The sequence below is a fragment of the Pan troglodytes genome, chromosome 7 (assembly GCF_028858775.2).
Source record: "Pan troglodytes isolate AG18354 chromosome 7, NHGRI_mPanTro3-v2.0_pri, whole genome shotgun sequence".
NCBI lineage: Eukaryota > Metazoa > Chordata > Mammalia > Primates > Hominidae > Pan > Pan troglodytes.
Window position 1 is genome coordinate 70,555,427 of NC_072405.2, and position 19,304 is coordinate 70,574,730.

Below are 19,304 nucleotides of genomic sequence, written 5' to 3' on the forward strand. Positions count from 1 at the left end.
CGTGTGGTGGCCTTAGTGATTGATTTTATGCGATTAAGGGAAGAAACCTTGCTTAAGATGACTTTATGTCTCAACTATCCTTAGTATTCCATGTTGACCCTAAATGTCAATTTATTTATCTTTTGGGAAACAGTGATAACTTTAGACACTTGGTTGCATGCGGTGTGTGTGTATCAGCAGCTGTGGCAACCCCCGACCCTGCCCGCCACCAGGAGCATGGACCCCTGGCCAGATGCTGCCGGGCACCTTATTCAGGAAGTCAGCCCAGCAGCTGTAGGAGGGCGGGAGCTGGTGCTCAGCCCCATCCCAGTGGCTGCACAGTGCCCAGTGCCAGGATCCCTCGCTTTGGGCGCTTGTCCAGGAGGAAGAAGGGGGTGGTGCAGTCAAGCGAGCCCTGGGGCAGGCCTGGCCCAGTGCTCCGTTCTTGGGAGCCCCGCCAGCCCACAGGCCCATCTGCGGCAGGCACGTGGTGCCGCGAGAACGTGGCTCAGGGGCGGTTTTTCCGCCATGCGCAGATTCTCGCCTCGCGCGGGGGCGCCAGGGGGCAGCTGGTTGAGGTGCGCATGCGCACTGGCACCTAACGGCTCTTCTTCGAGTCTTCTCAGAGGTTGGAGATTCCCTGTCTTCTCCAACCTCTGCCAAGTCTTCAGAGAGGTTGGAGTGCGCCTGTCGGAGGTCGGGGCCAGCCCACCTTGCTCTCTAGTGCTGGGCTGGGTGGGGTCTGAGTGGGGGTTGGGCAGGGGGAAGGGCGAGGGCAAGTTGTGGCCTCTCTGAAGCTGGTAGCGGGGCCACAAAGATAGTGGCTGTGGAGAGCCACAAGGGCCAGGTGCCCCTGAGCAACTTGGGTAACTGTATCTTTACTGACGTCTGGTACTAGACCCCAGATGAGGATCTCGGGAAGATCCACAAAGCTGCGTCCAGGGGAGCGAACCTGTGGAAGCTGCAGCGGAGCCTCCTGCTCAAGAGTAAAGGACCGGTCTGAAACCTCCAAGAACAGGTGTCGGGGGCTGCGGGCTGCGGGAGGAGGTGGGAGGGTGGGGAGAAGCACCCCCTTCAGAGTTGGGGCTTGCGGCGAGGGGAGGCATGGAAAGAATGGGTGTGCGGAGCGGGCCGTTCTGGTGCCCAGGGTGCTGGGCTTTCTTCCCGGACGGGCTCCGCAGCGCCTGGGATGTGGACGCCTTGGAGGCGGAGGGCCCAGGCCATCTTTATGAGCAGCAAAATAAACCCAAAACTTTAGCTGGTTTCTGACTCACCCACAGTTCCTCTTACAGAGCACTTCAGAGACAATTTTAAAGTGATTTAGTTAATAAAAGTATGTACAGTGTTTTATTTTTGATGTATACAGTTTAAAATATAATGTTAGATACATTATAGAAAGAAGCATAATGAAAGAAGTAATTTCCATAATATATCGCCTTCTGGGCTAAGAACATTTTGGGTAAAATCCAATATTTTATATCAATGAATTCTTATGTAAATATGTTCTTTGCTGAGGGACCTTAGTAGGAAACTTTGAAGTGTGAAGATTGTTCATGTTCTCGAATAAGACGACTCATTTTTCTCAAGGTGTGAGTTCTCTATCAATTTTACATAAATAAACTTATCAAAGTTAACATTTTTGAAATACACATGCTTTTAGTATTGTGGTAGCATTAAGAACATTTTTGTAATGGAGTTAAAATTTTAGTTTTCTGTATATCAAAATATGCTATCAATTTTCACTAATAGTTTGCTACCAGCTGAAAAGACAGGTAAATGAATGCAGGAGAATAGAAAATCCAGAAACACCCAAATATGTGTAAGAATTTATAACATGGTAATGGTGAGACTTTATACAAGTAGGAAAAGATGAATTATGTTTATAAATGAAATGCCTGCCTTGTGGAGAAAACAAGCCAGATTTTTATGTCAACAAAACGAGTTCCTTATGGAATTTAGATTAAAAAATTTAAATATACAAAATTAGAAAAAATTATAAAAAATACCAGAAGAAAACACAAATGCCTATTTATATAGATAGATTGTGATGTTAACAAAGACCTTCCTAAGAACCTCACAAGCAAGCATTCCGAAGGTTTAATTTAGCAAAATTAAAATTAAGTCTGTATATGACAAAAAGCAAAAGACAACATACTTGTAAAATACTTACCGTGTGTGTGTGTACAGATTATATCAGAAATAGATCTTTATTTTACAGATAATTCTTTCAGATCGACGTGAAAAGAACTCTAAAATTGGGCAAAGTATTTTTTTCAGCTCTGCAAGTGATTTATGCACATAGGAAAAATTAGTGTTCCTGTTAAGAGAAGGAATTTAATTTAAAAGCGGAATGAAATACTGTTTTCTATCTACAAAGTTTGTAAGGATGAAGAGCAGTGATATTTACACTACTGCTTAAAGTTTAAGTTGCTGATGACTTTTTAAATAGACAATTTGATTGTACTAAAATATATTTAGGAAACAGAGATACATGCAATTTGATTTTTTCAGCAGTGCTTAAAATATTATTGTATTAAAAAGAGTCCATATAGTGGAAGTCATAAATTTGTGGATTAGAGTATTCTGTGAACTTTTAGCACCTTCAGAAGTGAAGAGAACCTTTTTATCTGTGTTTGTTGATTTATATACTTTTTCTTTCTTTCTTTCTTTGAGACAGAGTCTCACGTTCTCGGCTCAATGCCACCTCTGCCTGCCGAGTTCAAGCTATTCTCATGCCTCAGCCTCCAAAGTAGCTGGGATTACAGCCATACATTATGACGCCTAGCTAAATTTTTTTTTATTTTTAGTGGAGATGTAGTTTTAGTTTTGCCATGTTGGTCAGACTGGTTTTGAACTCCTGGCCTCAAGCAGTTCACCCGCCTCGGCGTCCCCAAGTGCTGGGATTACAGGCGTGAGCCACGGTGCCCAACCTATATATACATTTTATTAGACACATATGTTTGTATTATATATAGATTTATTTCCTATATGCCAATCATTATAGATTAATAATTTTAGTTTAGTTTTATTATGAAAATAAAAATAGCAAGTATAAGTGATTATTACCATTGCACAAATATTGCTTTATTTGTAGTAGTTTTTTAAAATATCGAACGTCACAGCGGTATTTATCCATTTTTAAAAATCCATTTATTCGGCCAAGAGTGGTGACTCATGCCTGTAATCCCGCACTTTGGGAGGCCGACGCGGGTGAATCACGAGGTCAAGAGATCTAGACCATCCTGGCCAACGTGGCGAAACCCCATCTCTACTAAAAATACGAAAAGTAGCCTGGCGTGGTGGCGTGTGACTATAGTCCCAGCTACTCTGGAGGGTGAGGCAGGAGAATCGCTTGAACCCGGGAGGCAGAGGTTGCAATGAGCCAAGGTCACGCCACTGCACTCCAGCCTGGTGACAGAGTGAGACTTTGTGTCAAAAAAAAGAAAAAAAAAAAAAAAGAAAAAAGAAAATCCATTTATTCATCACCTATAAGCTGAATACCTGTTGTATAGAAGACATATTCTGCTAACTCTCAAGACCCTTCCATCCTTAAAAATTTCATGTTTACCTTCCCAGCCTGAGAGCAAGCTGAGAGGTTTAAAATTGGAGTTTTAGGACTGAATCGCAATTGAAGCTTTTTTCCTTGTTTTTCAAACAAAAGCATTTCTGATGTGAGAAAGCAGTCTACATTTTACTTTAAATACCAATATTTTAAAAGAAGTATTAGAGAGTATGTCTTTCTTTTATGCATTTACGATACATATTTGAATTTGTTAGAGTTAAAATATTTTTTTCAAACAGTTTTTCACCCAGGATTTTTTTTTTCTTTCTAACCTACTGTAAAACAACACAGGAAAGCAAAATTGGCCGGCATAAATTGAATCAACATGTAAAATTTAGGAGACATGCAAAAATCTGTATTTCAGGCTCCTCTTAAACAATCAATTCTGGTTTCCCTTGAGCCCATATTACTGTTTGGTGTGCTATGAAGAGGCTGTAGATTAAAGTAAGTCTATGTTCTCTAGTTTGTCACTGTGCCCACCTAGGTACGTCACTTACTCAGGTCACACCCTTTACCTCTGTAAATATTTTAGTTAACAATTCCTGTCGTATTGTAAAGATTTCAAGGTTTTTAAGACAGTTGAAAATTATAGTATGTAGTTATATATTAATCCCTTAATAATGGAGTTGACTTTTAGAATTTAGAAGTTGTTTGTTAAAACAACGATTTTTCTTTATGCCATAAATAATCATCTCATTAGAATGTTTATAAGCCTTTTTAGGTTAATCGTTGTTATATTTGGGTAGGTTATGAATATTGCAGAAAAGATATCTTTCTCCTGAGCGCTGTCCCTTAAAATCGAAGTGATTTAGTCGCTTTTATTATGTCAAAATAATCCATATATATAGGGTAGAATTTTTATTGATAAGTCATTGTATTTGTAGTTTTGATATTTTGCCAAAAATAGTAAGTAATTTTAAGTAGCAATGGAAATAGATACCAGAATAAAAATGGATTAATGCATTTGAAGAAGTAGATGTGCATTGGGGTCTTAGGATTATCATTATAATTGAGAATAAAATTTCATACTGAACTTTCTAACAGCTAAGAGAAAATTCTGTCATCTTGTATAGAACAAATCCCATGGACCATTCAATTATTTATAAGCAATCAAAGTTCATTTGAAGCCAGACTCTTTTAATTTAGAGCCCATTTCCTTAGCGACTTATTTGGAGCAGGAGGGCCTGACTTTGGCATTTGGGATCCTGGACCATTGATAGAATCAGGCAAGTTTGTGTCACCTGGAGGAAACCTCCACCTTTATTGGAAAGCTTTAAAATTGTTTTCCTGAAGTTTTAGTTCCTGAAATAGTAATGTTTGCCACAAAAAAGTATTTTCAAATAGGGAATAGGCAAAGTTCAAGACATTTCTTGAATACTGAACAAATGATTCACAGTTTTACAATATTTCTCAAACGTAGATGATCATAGGATCTTTCTGTTGGGGTACAGTCTTTAACTTCCGGTAAAGTAAACTTCTGCCATTTTGAAAATTTGTAACTGTCTTAATGGTAATATTATTCTCATACGTTATATGAATTCTATACATCTAAATACTAATTTGCATACATTCTGTAAATCTACTGAATAAAATGAGCCATTCTTATTCATTTGAATCCTGACTTTCCTTTGGCTTAAAGTTTTTAAAAAATTAAAGTAAAAATGACTGTGTTTTAAAAATTTGTGTCAGTATTTCAACCCTTTTTTTTCCATAGCACTTTTAAGAGCTAAAATTGATTTAAATGTTAGTCATATGACTAGGACTGCTATTGTCCTGTTGTGTATACTGTACTCTACTTAATGTCACCGTGGATTATGTGATGCCTCTATTTTATGTATCAATAAAAGAATGTTTAAATGCTGCCAAATATAGTTGTAAAAATAATGAATTATAAATAGGATTTCAGCATCAGATCTGTTAAAATACGAGAAACTGTGCACCTTAGAATCATTGAAATACGGTGTTATCTCTAACCTTTGAAACATACCTCAAAGGAGGTATAATTGTACCATTTTACTTAATTAAAATGTTGTCTTCATTAAGTAGTAGTAATAATTATGATATCTAACAATTATTGAGCCATTATTTGTGCCAGGAACAGTTACAAATACTTGGCATAGATTCCCAACTAGGTATCACAGTGATGTCCTGTGAGATAACTACTATATTCATCTCCACGTTATTGATGAGAAAATTGAGGCACAGAAAGGTTAAGTGATAGCTCATAAATGAAAGACTTTAATGTAGTATTCAAGCTCAAGTTGAACTGAATCCAAAAGCCAAAAACTTTCTAGTCAAATGGGCTACTCTTTTATTAGTGTAGTGACTAATACGAGCTAATAAGTGTTGCACTTTCTTCAGGGGCAAATTAGATGTTTTGAAGGCAGAGGAAGGGCATGCTATTTAATGTTTACAATTACATGAATCATGTATGTATGTCTTGAGATAGTAGGCTAAACTTCCCCGGAAAATTCTTTCAGTCTTGTAGGACTGTTCTACATTTGGCCTGTGCCAATGATGTTCCAGAAGTGGTAACTTTTCTGGCACATAGAAAGCGCCAGCTTAACATCTGTGATAGTGAAAACAGGGCACCTCTGATGAAGGTACATAGTGGCCAATTTTTTCAGCATGAGATGAATTTGGCTGAAATACACAGAATAAAAATGAATTTATCTCACCGAAATATCCACAGTTTATGAAACGTGGAATGTGTATATTGATTTTTTAGAACTTAAAATTTCTTGGACTAATACTGATAGGTTATTCAATGCCAATAAGATGTTTTTGCAACTATTCTGCTCGACTTTGGTGCTGATCCAAATGTTGTAGATGTCTGTTGCAACACTGCTCTCCACGACGCTGCCTATAGTGAGAATATACAAAAGGTAGCAAAACCGCTTTCACACAACCCAGACATTGAAGTGAAAAACAAGGTAGAGATCAACCAATGTTATTTTCAAAATATTTGAAATCCATTTGTTTTAACATTGTCATATGTAAGGGTCAGTTTTTCATACTTGGAAGCTCAAGCTCCCTGAGTGAAAATATTTTAAAATAACTGGGGTTTAAGCATCATTGTAACAAAGATTTGTTGGTTCAGAGTTCGAGGAGATCAGTAAAGAAAAGTAGGAGTCCAGGCCAGGTCTTGAAATCTGTTAGTTTTCTGCCCTGGGTGTGATTGATGAGCTCAGAAATAGGGGATAATCATGTTATCTATTTTGATGAATTAATTTATAAATAAATTTTATTACAAATTATCAAATAGCCTAGATGCCCTGAATCACAAGCCACAAAAAAATGGAACATCTAATAACCAAAAGTAGGACTTAATAAGTTTCTGAAAACTACAACATTTGAATATTAGATCCTATGAAGAAACACACATTGGTTTTTTATAATTTATCTTTTATTTTTTGTAGTTACAGGGTCTCCCTGTGTTGCCCAGGCTGGTCTTGAAGTATTGAGCCCAAGTGATCCTCCTGGCTCAGCCTCCCAAAGTGCTGGTATCACAGGCGAGTCACGGCATCTGGCCAACACATTGGGTTTTATTTGGGATTTTAAAATAGTTTCAGCTATAAGCTTCAAGATTAAGTATTCCATTACTATTTCTTTGAGCAGTTTTTCAAATGTTACGTTGTTAAAACTTTGTAATAACCTACTGAAATAAGGCACTAAAACCCTCATTTTAGAAGAAGACATTGAGCCTAAGAGAAGCAACTTGTTGAAGAACAAATAGGTGTTGGTTACAGAACTCAAACTTAGGAGATCAGGACATTTTCCATTATGTCAAGCTAACTCTAGTTAATTTCCTGAGCTATACTGCGCTGAATTCATGAGTATTTCACTTTACTTTCTTCTTTAATTTGAAGCTTAATAAGTTCATAGAGCTAATAAGTTAGAAGTCTGTGGAATAAGTAGATTTCAGATATTACCCCGACACTCTGAAATACCCTAGGAATTTAACACATTGGGTAAAATTTTAATATCAGTGTTGAAATAATACCTCAATTTATTACATATTTGATACATAGCATTTACCAAGAATGTTTGGAATCTGAAATAAAGATACATAAAAGTCCTCAAAACAGCAATCCAGGTAAGACTTTTAATACTAAGCTACTCTTGGTGGTGCTAGCATAAGATTATTGAGTTTCGATCACAAAAAAGAAATTTAGTGTGTCAATGGTATGTCTGTGTGGCTGTGCGTGTGTGTGTAAATATGTTTGTATTTATATAAAATTTTTTCTTTGAATAGTTCAGTATTCACAGTTAAGAATTTAGTTTGTAGATAGTTTATAATCTCAAAACCTATTGTCTTAAAAACAATCCTTTATTGAATTTTGTTGCCTACAATTTTAAAAAATATTTTTGAATAAATAACAATTTAAGTAAGTGAGTTATATTTTTCCTTTACTGGCATGTTATAACGAATGAGGTTTGTGAATACATGATGATTCCTATGATGAGCTTAGAATGATTATTTCTACTTTTGGATCTGGGGAAATGATAAAGATCCAAATAAAATTGTGTTTCTCCAGTGAGAAGAAACAATGGCCGTGGATAGGGAGCCAACCAGGTTTCCTGCAGAGATTCATGGGAAGCTTTTGAGCAGGGGAGTCAGAAGACGAGCAGTCAGTATTAGGGCATTCTGGTCATGGCACGATGCAGGGATTGGCTAGCTCTTCCTATAAAGGGCCAGGTGGAAAACACTCATAGGTATCATGGTCGCCGTTCATGCTGTAGCAGCGTGAAAGCAGTCAGAGATGACACGTAAGCAAATACTCCCGACCGGCCTCTGGTAAAGCGTCCATTGTGGAAGCGTTTAACAGACCTAACAGCCTTTCAAACCGCATGGCATTTGTTTCCCGGGTCCCCTTTTGAGAATGTTTCTGGCAGCTTACAAGGACCTTCTCCAACGTGCTTGGGCTCTCTTAACTTTCCTAGGATCCTGAATACGGCGTCCCCAATTTGGCCTTAGGGCTCCGGGAAGTATTGGCCTTACTGTGTCCCCGCTAACCCCGTTCCCATCTTGTCATGATCACCCACTGGAGAAGAGAGGAGGTGCTGGAGTGAATGGGATCGGGGGAGGCCTGTTCATCCCTGGGAGCCCGGAATGAACCGGTGTTACTGTGTACCCCTGGCCTTGCCTACATCCCTGCTCTAACGGTCGTGTGTTAGCCTGGGATCAGCCTTTGTCTCGGTGCCATGGATCTGTTGCGCCTGCGGCCTTGGTCCGGTCTCTGTCCTTGTGTCCGTGACATGAGAGTGACTGTGGCTGAGAGCATTCCAGCAAGACAGTGATGATCTCCGCTGTCTGATTCCTGTTTCCTAGATTCTCACACTAGATGAGGAGCCTGTTTTTCAGCTAGCTGCTGCAAGGGAGCTGGAAATTTCTCCCTTCAGATAGGACCTAGAAGGTCTGAAAGCATCTGGAGAAGGGCGCGGCTGGGAATCGAGAAACAGGCTACAGACTGAAGCAGGAGGAAGCGAGAGAGGAAGACTCATGGAAAGCCTTGCTGCGCTCGCCAAAAGAGCGGCCCTCGCACTCGAGAGGGCCATGTTTAATGCCTACCTGAAGAAAGGTAGTAACCTCTGCAGCACTTGTGGCTTGGGGTGAAAACGCGCCTGGCGTGAAGGAAGAATCTTTGCTCTTCCCAGAGGGGTGCTGACTGGAAATGAGCAAGTAGATGGGGTCCCAAAGAGCCACAGAACGAGGCCCTATGCAGGTGGCGGGACAGACTGCCCCAAAAGCCCCCTAAGAAGTTGGCCCTGGGGCATAAGAGGAAGGCAGGGTGAAGAGCAGGAGTGAAAGCTGCTTCAACACTTTGGAGCAGGAAGGAAAGCAAGCAAGATACAGTTGGAAGAGGGCGAAGCGGGCAACCTAAGGGACAGAGTGCAGGGTTTGACCTTCAACTTGGGGTCTCCTCCATTGGCAGGTTTTGGGGGTGGCATTGTTGCGTCTCCACTGATCCTTCCCTTGGGTGGGGCTGTTGACTGGCGTCGCGGCCTGTCAGCTTGTGGGCGGGGGGTGTGACAGCCGCAATGCCATATCTGGAGGCTTAGGTGTGCTCACTTGAGGTGTACATCCTCTACCCATCGAGTGTTCCCAGAGGAAGGGGACAGAGCTGCTCAACCCCGCCAGTGTGGCTGTCAGGGGGTCCTGTGTGAGCCCACATGCCTGACTCCTGGGATCTTGGAGGCTGCTGATGTCCACCTTCCTGCGCTTCCGTCCATTGGGAGCCTGCCCTTCCTTGGCACTGGCTGGCCGTGAGCGGTTTTCCTCCATAGATAGGGTTCAAGAACCACGCGACAGTCACCTCATGGTCGTCTGACATTCCTGATGGAGGTAGGGAGAACCCCTGGTACCATGCTCACGTCAGACCAGCTACCGTGAGTGACAGGAACGTCTGACAGGATTGCATGTTTGGCAGAAGAAACACCTGCCAGATCAGACGTGAACGTGTGGCAGAAGGCCCATCCAGGAAGATTGCACACTGGGAAGAAGGAAGACCTGAGAACGTTGGACGGACAGCAGAAGGAGCGCCTCGGGAGATTGCCCGGTGGGGTGGCGGTAACATCTGACAGGATTGCGGGGTGGGCGGGAGGATGAGCTGGGAAGGATGCAAGGCCTGGGGAGGTAACATATGAAGACGATTAAATATGTGGCAGGAGAAACACCTGAGAAGATGGGATGCTTGCCAGGGGAAACAAGGGACGGAGTGGAGTGTTTGGGAGAAGGGATGCTTAGGTACACATGAGAAGGGTGAATGGCGGACAGCAGAAACGTTGCAGCCGATGGCACGGCAGTGGGGAGGAAAACGTAGGAAGCATGGAAGTGCATGGCTTGCTAAAGAAGCATCTGAAGACGTGGCATGTCTGGGAGAGGACACGTCGGGCAAGATTCCACGTTTGGCAGTGGGCCCATGAGTGGAGGCAGATGCGTATGGGCCTGCGGCAGTCTCGGTTCCTGCCTCCTGAGAAGAAAGTCATCAACCGAGGGGCACAAGGCGGAGGGAGAGACCGAAGCACGCATAAGAGCAGAGGCGAAAGTTCCTGAAACGGTATGGTGGCAGGAGCCAAAGGAAGTCAAGGAGGCTTGGAAGAGGCCCAGGTGGGCAGGGGAGCCCCGTTCATCCCCGGGGTCCCAGAGTGAAGCTGTGTTACCATGTACCCCTGCCCTTGCCTTCCTCCCTGCTCTAATGGCCGTGTGTTAGCCAGAGATCAGTTTCGGTCTGGGTGCTATGGGTCTGTTGTGCCTGTGGCCTTGGTCCGGCCTCTGTCCTTGTCTCTGTGAAATGAGAGTGACTGTGCCTGAGAGCGTTCCAGCAGGACAATGATGATCACTGTCTGATTCCGGCTTCCCAGGTTCTCACAGTAGACGAGGAGCCTGTTTTTCAGCTAGCTGCCGGGAAGGGGCTGGAAATTTCTCCCTTCAGAGTGGACCTGGAAGGCTTGGAAGCATCTGGAGAAGGGCGTGGCCACGAGTAGAGAAATCGAGGCTACAGGCAGAAGTGGGAGGAAGCGAGAGAGGAAGACTCATGGAAAGCCTTGCTGCACTCGCCAAAAGAGCTGCCCTCGGACTCAAGAGGGCCACGTTCAATGCCAACCTGACATAAGGTAGTCACCTTTGGAGCACTCGTGGCCTGGGGCAAAAACAGAGTTGGATTGAAGGAAGAGTATTCTCTGTTCCCAGAGGGGCACTGACTGGAAATGAGCATGAAGGTGGGGTCCCTAACGGGCCACAGAACGAGGCCCTATGCAGGTGTCGGTACAGACTGCCCCAAAAGCCCCCTGAGAAGTTGGTCCTGGGGCGTAAGAGGAAGGCACAGTGAAGAGCAGGAGTGAAAGCTGCTTCAGCACTTTGGAGCGGGAAGGAAAGGAAGCGAGATACAGTTGGAAGAGGGCGAAGCGGGCAACCTGAGGGATGGAGTGCAGGGTTTGACCTTCGATTCTGGATCTCCTCCATTAGCAGGCTTCCGGGGTGGCGTTGTTGCCTCTCTGCCGATCCTTCCTTTGGGTGGGGCTGTCGACTGGCGCCACGGCCTGTGAGACCGTGGGCGGGGGTCGTTGCAGGCACAGTGCGGTTCCTAGAGTCTTAGGCATGCTCACTTGAGGCGTTCTTCCCCTACCCGTCGACTGATCTCAGAGGAAAGAGACTGAGCTGCTGAAGCCTGCCGGTGTGGCTGTCGGTGTCCCGCGTTAGCCCATGTGCCCGACTCTTGGGATCTTACAGGGAGGCTACTGATGTCCACCTTCCAGTGCTTCCGTCCATTGGGAGCCTGCCCTTCCTTGGCGCCGGCCGGCCGTGAGCGGTTATCCTCCATAGATAGGGTTCAAGAACCGCCCAACCATCACCTCATGGTCACCTGACATTCCTGGTGGTGGTAGGGGGACCCCCTGGTTCCATGCTCACATCAGACCAGCTACCTCGAGTGGCAGGAACGTCTGACAGGATTGCACATGTGGCAGAGGAGCATCTGAGAAGGATGAAGGTTTGGCAGGAGAAACACCTACCAGATCAGATGTGAATGTGTGGCAGAAGGCCCATCTGGGAAGATTGCACACTGGGCAGAAGGAAGAGCTAAGAACGTTGTACAGACAGCAGAAGGAGTGCCTCTGGAGATTGCCCGGTGGGCGGTGGTAGCGTCTGAGAGGATTGCGGGGTGGCAGGGAGGATGAGCTGGGAAGGATGCAAGGCCTGGGGAGGCAACACGTGAAGACGATTAAATATGTGGCAGGAGAAACACCTGAGAAGATGGGATGCTTGGCAAGGGGAACAAAGCACAGAGCGGAGTGTTGGGGAGAAGAGACGCTTAGGGAGATTGCATGTGTGGCAGAAGGAACACGTGAGAAGGTTGCCATGGTGGACAGCAGAAAAATTGCAGCCGATGGCACAGCGGTGGGGAGGAAAACATAGGAAGCTTGCAAGTGCGTGGCCTGCGAAAGAAGCATCTGAAGAGATGGCATGTCTGGCAGAGGACACGTTGGGCAAGATTCCACATTTGGCAGCAGGCCTGTGAGCGGCGGCATATGCGTATGGGCCTGTGGTAACTCAGTTCCTGCCTCCTGAGAAGAAAGACATCGAGTGGCACACGGTAGAGTGAGAGACCGAGGCACGCATTAGAGCAGGGGTGAAAGTTCCTGAAACGGTATCGTGGCAGGAGCCAAAGGAAGTCAAGGAGGCTTGGAAGAGGCCCAGGTGGGCGGTGACCTGAGAGGTGGAGTACGGGACTGGACCTTGGACTCAGGGTCTCCCGCGTCGGCAGCATCGCTGCCTGTCCTCTGATGCTTCCCTTGGCGGGGAAGAGGGGGCTGTTCACTAGCACAGTGGCCTGTCACCACCTCATGGGGGCGCGGAGGCGCCGTGTGCTTACTAGAGTTGTTCTCATGCTCTCCTGAGGCGTTCTTCCCACAAGCAGACGAATGTGCCCAGGGGAAAACATCCTAGATCAGTGAACCTTCCGCCAGTTTGCCTCTCAGGGCGCATGTGTGAGCCCATTCACCCAACTCCCGAGGTGTGCTGGGGAGGCTTCTGAGGTTCGTGACTGCTGTGGGGGAGGGGGACTGCCTTTCCCTGGCGCTGCCTGTGATCAGTGATTTCTCTAGAGAGTCTGCTTCGTGACCACCGGGCCATCACCTTGCGGCTGCCTGATGTTTACTGGCGGTGGGGAACCCTCTCGGGCCCCGCTCCACACATGTGACTGAGAGGGACACCTGACGGGATTGAACGCGTGGCAGATCATCCGACGAGATGGAGTGTCTGGTGGAAGGAACATCTGACAGCCCTGAGCATGTGGCAGAGGGAACATCTAAGCAGACTGCAGCGATTTCAGAAGGAACGGCTAAGAACGTCGCATGGTCAGCAGGAGGAAACCTTAGGGTAGGGTGGTTGCAGGGGGTTGGGGGGCAAGGGAACCCGTGAGAAGACTGCGGGATCAGCAGTTGGATGCCCTAGGGAGATTGCAAGGCCTGCCCAAGAGACATCTGGGTAGAGGAAGTATTGGGCCCATGGTGCGCCAGACAAAACTGAGTGCTTGTCAGGGGAAGAAGTGGACGCAACTGGCTGTTTGGCAGAAGGAACCCTCAGGTAGATTGCACGTTTGGCAGAAGGCCCAAGTGCGAAGATGACATGGTAGACAGCAGAAACCCTTTAGCAGGTCGCACGGTGGGCAGAAGGAACCTCTGAGCAGATTCCATGGTGGGCAGACGGAATGCCTAGGAAGAGTGCGTGGCTTGCAAAGGAAGCATCTGGAAAGAGGGAACATCTGGGAGAGAAAACATCCACCAAGATGGAGCGTTTGGCGGTAGGGATGTCAGCGGTGGCAGATCCATAGGGGCCTGCACGCAGCAACCCGAGCTCTCGCCTCATCAGAGGGAGTTTAACTGAGGGGCGTGAGGCAGGGTGAAAGAGACCGAGGCCACTTTGAGCGCAGGAGTGCAGGTCTCCCAGACAGTACCAGAGCAGAAAGACGAGGCAGTAAGGTATACTTGGAAGAGGGCCATGTGGGCAACTGGAGAGGTCAGGGGCACGCTTTGTTTGACCTTTGAGGCGAGGTCTCACAGATTGGCAGGCTTCCAAGTGCCAGGGGTTGCATTGCTTCCTCCTCTGAGCCTTTTCGCAGGGTGGGCCATCCACATGGGCAGTGGCCTGTCGTCACCTGGGAAGGACCGCAGGCGTGGCCTGTTTCCTGGAGTCATAGGGGCGCTCACATGAGGCGTGCCTCCCTTGGCAGTCGGCTGTTGCCTGGGGAGGGTCATAGGACAGTAAAACCCGGCCGGTTTGCCTGTGAGTGTGCAAGCGTGAGCCCCCTCACCCGCCCCCTGAGATCTTCTCAGGGAGCTGCTAATCGCCACCTTCCGGGGTTTCTCTCTGTCTGGGGGACCGCCCGTCCCTGGCACCGGCTCCCGGCAATCATTTGTTATTTGAGACAGGTAGTTTAATGGCAGCCTGACCCATCACCTCCTGGTCGCCTGATGTGTCTGGTGGGGTGTGGGCGTGGCCCTCTCCTGCGCTGCTCCTGTGTGACCAGCCGCCCACGGTAACACAGAAACATCTAGCAGGATGGAGTGGTTGGCGGAAGACACATCTGACGAGATGGAATGTTTTGCAGAAGAGCCATGTGACCGGATCCCTGGTTTGGCAGAGGAGACATGCGAGAAGACGGAGCTTTTTGTCCGAACAGACATCTGGCAGGGTGGAACGGAGAGAACAGGTATGGTGGAGAGAACGTCTGAGAAGGTCGCAGGATTCGCAGGAGCATCGGGAAAAGATTGCCTGTTTGCCCGAAGGAATGGCAAGTTCCAAAGGTCAGAGGCTCGCGTGAACTCTGTCGGGTTCAGGAGCAGCTCAGTGTTGCTGCTGGCAAGAGTGTGGTACGGGAATGGTTGGGTGTGGTTTGAATGTCTAGAAAAGGCGAGCTGAGGGTATATTTTTGAGCAGTCCAGAGCAGAAGGGGTAGAGGATGTATTCTGTGGGCCACGGCCACATTCTCAGGATGCTCGTGGCTGTAAATAGTAGATGACCCAAGTAAGAGCGGCTGAAACCATAGGCACCAGAATTGTGGCAGCATCGTCGTGTCATGCTCACGTTTTCCCTTCCAGCTGTGCTGTGGGCAGTGTTTAGTTCATGTCTGCTTTGCTGGCGGGCCGAGTAGCAACAGCTGCAGTTGGTGTGTTCTCTGAAGGCAGTATCTGAAAGCTGGAGGGGTTGCTTTTCTTCCCAGGTGTCTTTTGAAGAGGCAGTCAAGTCAGCAGCTCGCAGTGACCTTCTGGTAACATCGTATGGGCTGGGTTACAGCACATGCCGACTGCTAAGCCGGTCACTGGGGAAAACCATGTGATTGCTGTGATGAGCTTAGAATGATCATTCCTCCTTCGGGAGCTGGGGTGGGTTGAGGGAATGACAAAGATCCCAATAACCTTGCATTTCTCCAGCGAGAAAGAAGAAAGAAATTCCGTGGATAGGGAGCCCGCCAGGTTTCCTGCAGAAAATCATGGGAAGCTTTTGAGCAGGGGAGTCAGAAGATGAGCGGTGAGTATTAGGGCTTTCCGGTCACGGCGTGACACAGGGATTGGCCAGCTCTTCCTGTAAAGGGCCAGGTGGGAAACACTCGTAGGCCCCGTGGTCTCTGTCGTGTCTGCTGAAGCCTGCCGTAGTAGTGTGGAAGCAGTCAGAGATGACGTGTAAGCAAATGGTCCTGATTGACCTCCAGTAAAGCATTGATTCTGGAAGCATTTAACAGACATAACAACCTTTCAAACCGCATGGCGTTTCTTTCGCAGATCCCGTTTCAGGAATGTTTCTGGTGGCTTACAAGGACCGTCTCCAGCATGCTTAGGCTCTCTTAACTTTCCTAGGATCCTGAGTAGGGTATCCGCCATTCGTCCTTAGGGCTCCGGGATGTCTCGTTCTTACCGTGTCCCTGCCAACCCTGGTCCCATCTCGTCATGCTCACCCACTGCAGAAGAGAGGAGGTGCTAGAATGAACAGGGTCAGGGGAGCCCTGTTCATCCCCAGGGTCCCAGAATGAAGCAGTGTTACCATGTACCCCTGCCCTTGCCTTCCTCCCTGCTCTAATGGCCGTGTGTTAGCCAGAGATCAGTTTTGGTTGGGTGCTATGGGTCTGTTGCGCCTGTGGCCTTGGTCCGGCCTCTGTCCTTGTCTCTGTGAAATGAGAGTGAGTGTGCCTGAGAGCGTTCCAGCAAGACAATGATGATCTCCACTGTCTGATTCCGGCTTCCCAGGTTCTCACAGTAGACGAGGAGCCTGTTTTTCAGCTAGCTGCGGCAAGGGGGCTGGAAATTTCTCCCTTCAGAGTGGACCTGGAAGGCTTGGAAGCATCTGGAGAAGGGCGTGGCCACAAGTAGAGAAATCGAGGCTACAGGCAGAAGTGGGAGGAAGCGAGAGAGGAAGACTCATGGAAAGCCTTGCTGCAACTCGCCAAAAGAGCTGCCCTCGGACTCAAGAGGGCCACGTTCAATGCCAACCTGACATAAGGTAGTCACCTCTGGAGCACTGGTGGCCTGGGGGAAAAACACAGTTGGATTGAAGGAAGAGTCTTGTCTGTTCCCAGAGGGGCACTGACTGGAAATGAGCATGAAGGTGGGGTCCCTAAAGGGCCACAGAACGAGGCCCTGTGCAGGTGTTGGTACAGACTGCCCCAAAAGCCCCCTGAGAAGTTGGTCCTGGGGCGTAAGAGGAAGGCACAGTGAAGACCAGGAGTGAAAGCTGCTTCAGCACTTTGGAGCAGGAAGGAAAGGAAGCGAGATACAGTTGGAAGAGGGTGAAGCGGGCAACCTGAGGGATGGAGTGCAGGGTTTGACCTTCGATTCTGGATCTCCTCCATTAGCAGGCTTCCGGGGTGGCGTTGTTGCCTCTCTGCCGATCCTTCCTTTGGATGGGGCTGTCGACTGGCGCCACGGCCTGTGAGACCGTGGGCGGGGGTCGTTGCAGGCACAGTGTGGTTCCTAGAGTCTTAGGCATGCTCACTTGAGGCGTTCTTCCCCTACCTCTCAACTGATCTCGGAGGAAGGAGACTGAGCTGCTCAAGCCTGCCGGTGTGGCTGTCAGGGTGTCCCGCGTTAGCTCATGTGCCCGACTCCTGGGATCTTGCAGGGAGGCTGCTGATGTCCACCTTCCAGTGCTTCCGTCCATTGGGAGCCTGCCCTTCCTTGGCGCCGGCCGGCCGTGAGCGGTTATCCTCCATAGATAGGGTTCAAGAACCGCCCAACCATCACCTCATGGTCACCTGACATGCTCACATCAGACCAGCTACCTCGAGTGGCAGGAACGTCTGACAGGATTGCACATGTGGCAGAGGAGCATCCGAGAAGGATGAAGGTTTGGCAGGAGAAACACCTACCAGATCAGATGTGAATGTGTGGCAGAAGGCCCATCTGGGAAGATTGCACACTGGGCAGAAGGAAGAGCTAAGAACGTTGTACAGACAGCAGAAGGAGTGCCTCTGGAGATTGCCCGGTGGGCGGTGGTAGCGTCTGAGAGGATTGCGGGGTGGCAGGGAGGATGAGCTGGGAAGGATGCAAGGCCTGGGGAGGCAACGCTAGGCTGGGCTGGGCTGGGCTGGGCTGGGCTGCGCTGGACTGGGCTGGGCTGCGCTGGGCTGGGCTGGGCTGGGCTGGGCTGGGCTGGGCTGGGCTGGGCTGCGCTGGGCTGCGCTGGGCTGGGCTGGGCTGGGCTGGGCTAGGCTTAGGCTAGGCTTAGGCTAGGCACGGCACCTGTGGCAAATCCCGACCTTGCCCGCCCCACTAGCAGCGCGGTCCCCAGGGTCAGACACTGCCACTGCGCCTGATTTGGGTCGTCTGTTCCGCAGCTGCAGGAGGGCGGGAACCGGCCCTCATCCCCATCGCGATGGCTGCAAAGAGCCCAGCACCCTGGGCTCAGACTTCTGGGCTCGGCCCAGTGAACTTGGCGAAACTCAGGACGTCTGGGCTAGCCCTGCCAGCCTCCGCCCTGAACTTATGTGCAGTTACCACCTGCACATGGCATGGGGCCGCGGGAGTGGCAAACCCCAACTCTGCCGGCAGCCACCAGCAGCATAGACTCCAGGACCATACGCTGCCATGACCCCTCTGTTAGGCAGTCAGCCCCGTAGCCGCAGGAGGGCGGCAATCGGCGCTCAGCCAAACCCCATGGCTGCACAATGCCCACGGCCTGCGAGTCCGCGCTCCCGCACCAGCCAAAAAAGTGCAGGTACTGCGGCAGCAGCGGTGGCAACCCCGGACCCTGCCTGTCAGGCGTTCGGCCCAATAGCTGCAGGAGGGCGGGAACCGACTGCTGAGCCCCAACCCAGCGGCTGAGCAGTGCCCAACGCCCGTGACCCCATGCTTGGGGCGCAGGCCAAGAAAGAGCCGAACTTATTGTGGGAGGGCTGGGCACTCGGCCTCCTTCAGGCCATCTGGGACCAGCCATGCCAGACACTGCCGTGGGCTCATTTGCAGCTGCCACCTGCACATGGCGGGCAGCCGCAAAGCTGGCAACCCCTGACCTTGCAGGCATCACCAGCTGCAGGGACCGCAGGGCCAGATACCTTCTAGGCGCCTAATTCAGGCGGTCGGCCTCGCAGCTGCAGTAGGGCTACAACTGGCGTTCAGCGCCATTCCTGTGGCTGCTCAAAGCCCAGCACCCGCCACCTAGCAATATGGGCGGGGGGCCAAGAAAGAGCGGACCCTAGGTTGGGGCGCTGAGCACTCGGAGACCCTCAGGCCATCTGGGTCCATTCCTGCCAGCCTCTGCCAGGGGTTCAGCTGCAGCTGCCACCTGAACATGGCGGGGTCAGCAACTGGGGCAACCCGGGCTATTTCCGTGACTACTATCGCGGTCCACAGGGCCAGACGCTGCCGTGGCGCCTAAGTCACGCAGTTGCAACCGCAGCTGCAGGAAGGTGGAAAACAGTGCCCAGTCCCATCCTGGTGGCTGCAGAGTGCCCAGCTCCAGGGACCCCCAACTTTGGGCGCGGGTCGAGCAGGAGCAGTGGACTGGGGCTGCGCAGTCACGTGGGGCCTGGGGCAGACCGCACCGTGAGCTCAGTTTGGTGGTGGGCGCCTCAGCTGCAGCTGCCACCTGCATGCTGTGCCCACGAGAGCGCGACTCAGGGCGGTTTCTGGCCACGCGCAGTTTGTGGCCACGCGCGGGGCCATTACCTTCCGAGGTGCCAGTGCGCGCTGGGGCTCAATGGCTCTGCTCCGTATATTTCTTCTCCAAGAGGCTGGAGACGTCCCTCTCAGAGAAGCTGGAAGGTCCCTG

General features: G+C 49.0%; 1 long non-coding RNA gene across 3 annotated transcripts in view; it reads left to right on the forward strand.

The window, feature by feature from the left end:
* Positions 1–504: 504 nt before the first annotated feature.
* Positions 505–19,304, forward strand: part of LOC104007614 (uncharacterized) — a 41,835-nt gene continuing 23,035 nt past the window's right edge. For 2 of the 3 annotated variants that reach the window (XR_010159595.1, XR_010159594.1), the window contains exons 1-2: positions 505–675; positions 878–997. This is a non-coding gene — a long non-coding RNA (uncharacterized LOC104007614). The remainder of the gene's footprint in view (positions 676–877; positions 998–19,304) is intronic. The other variant, XR_681879.5, reaches the window with a different exon arrangement.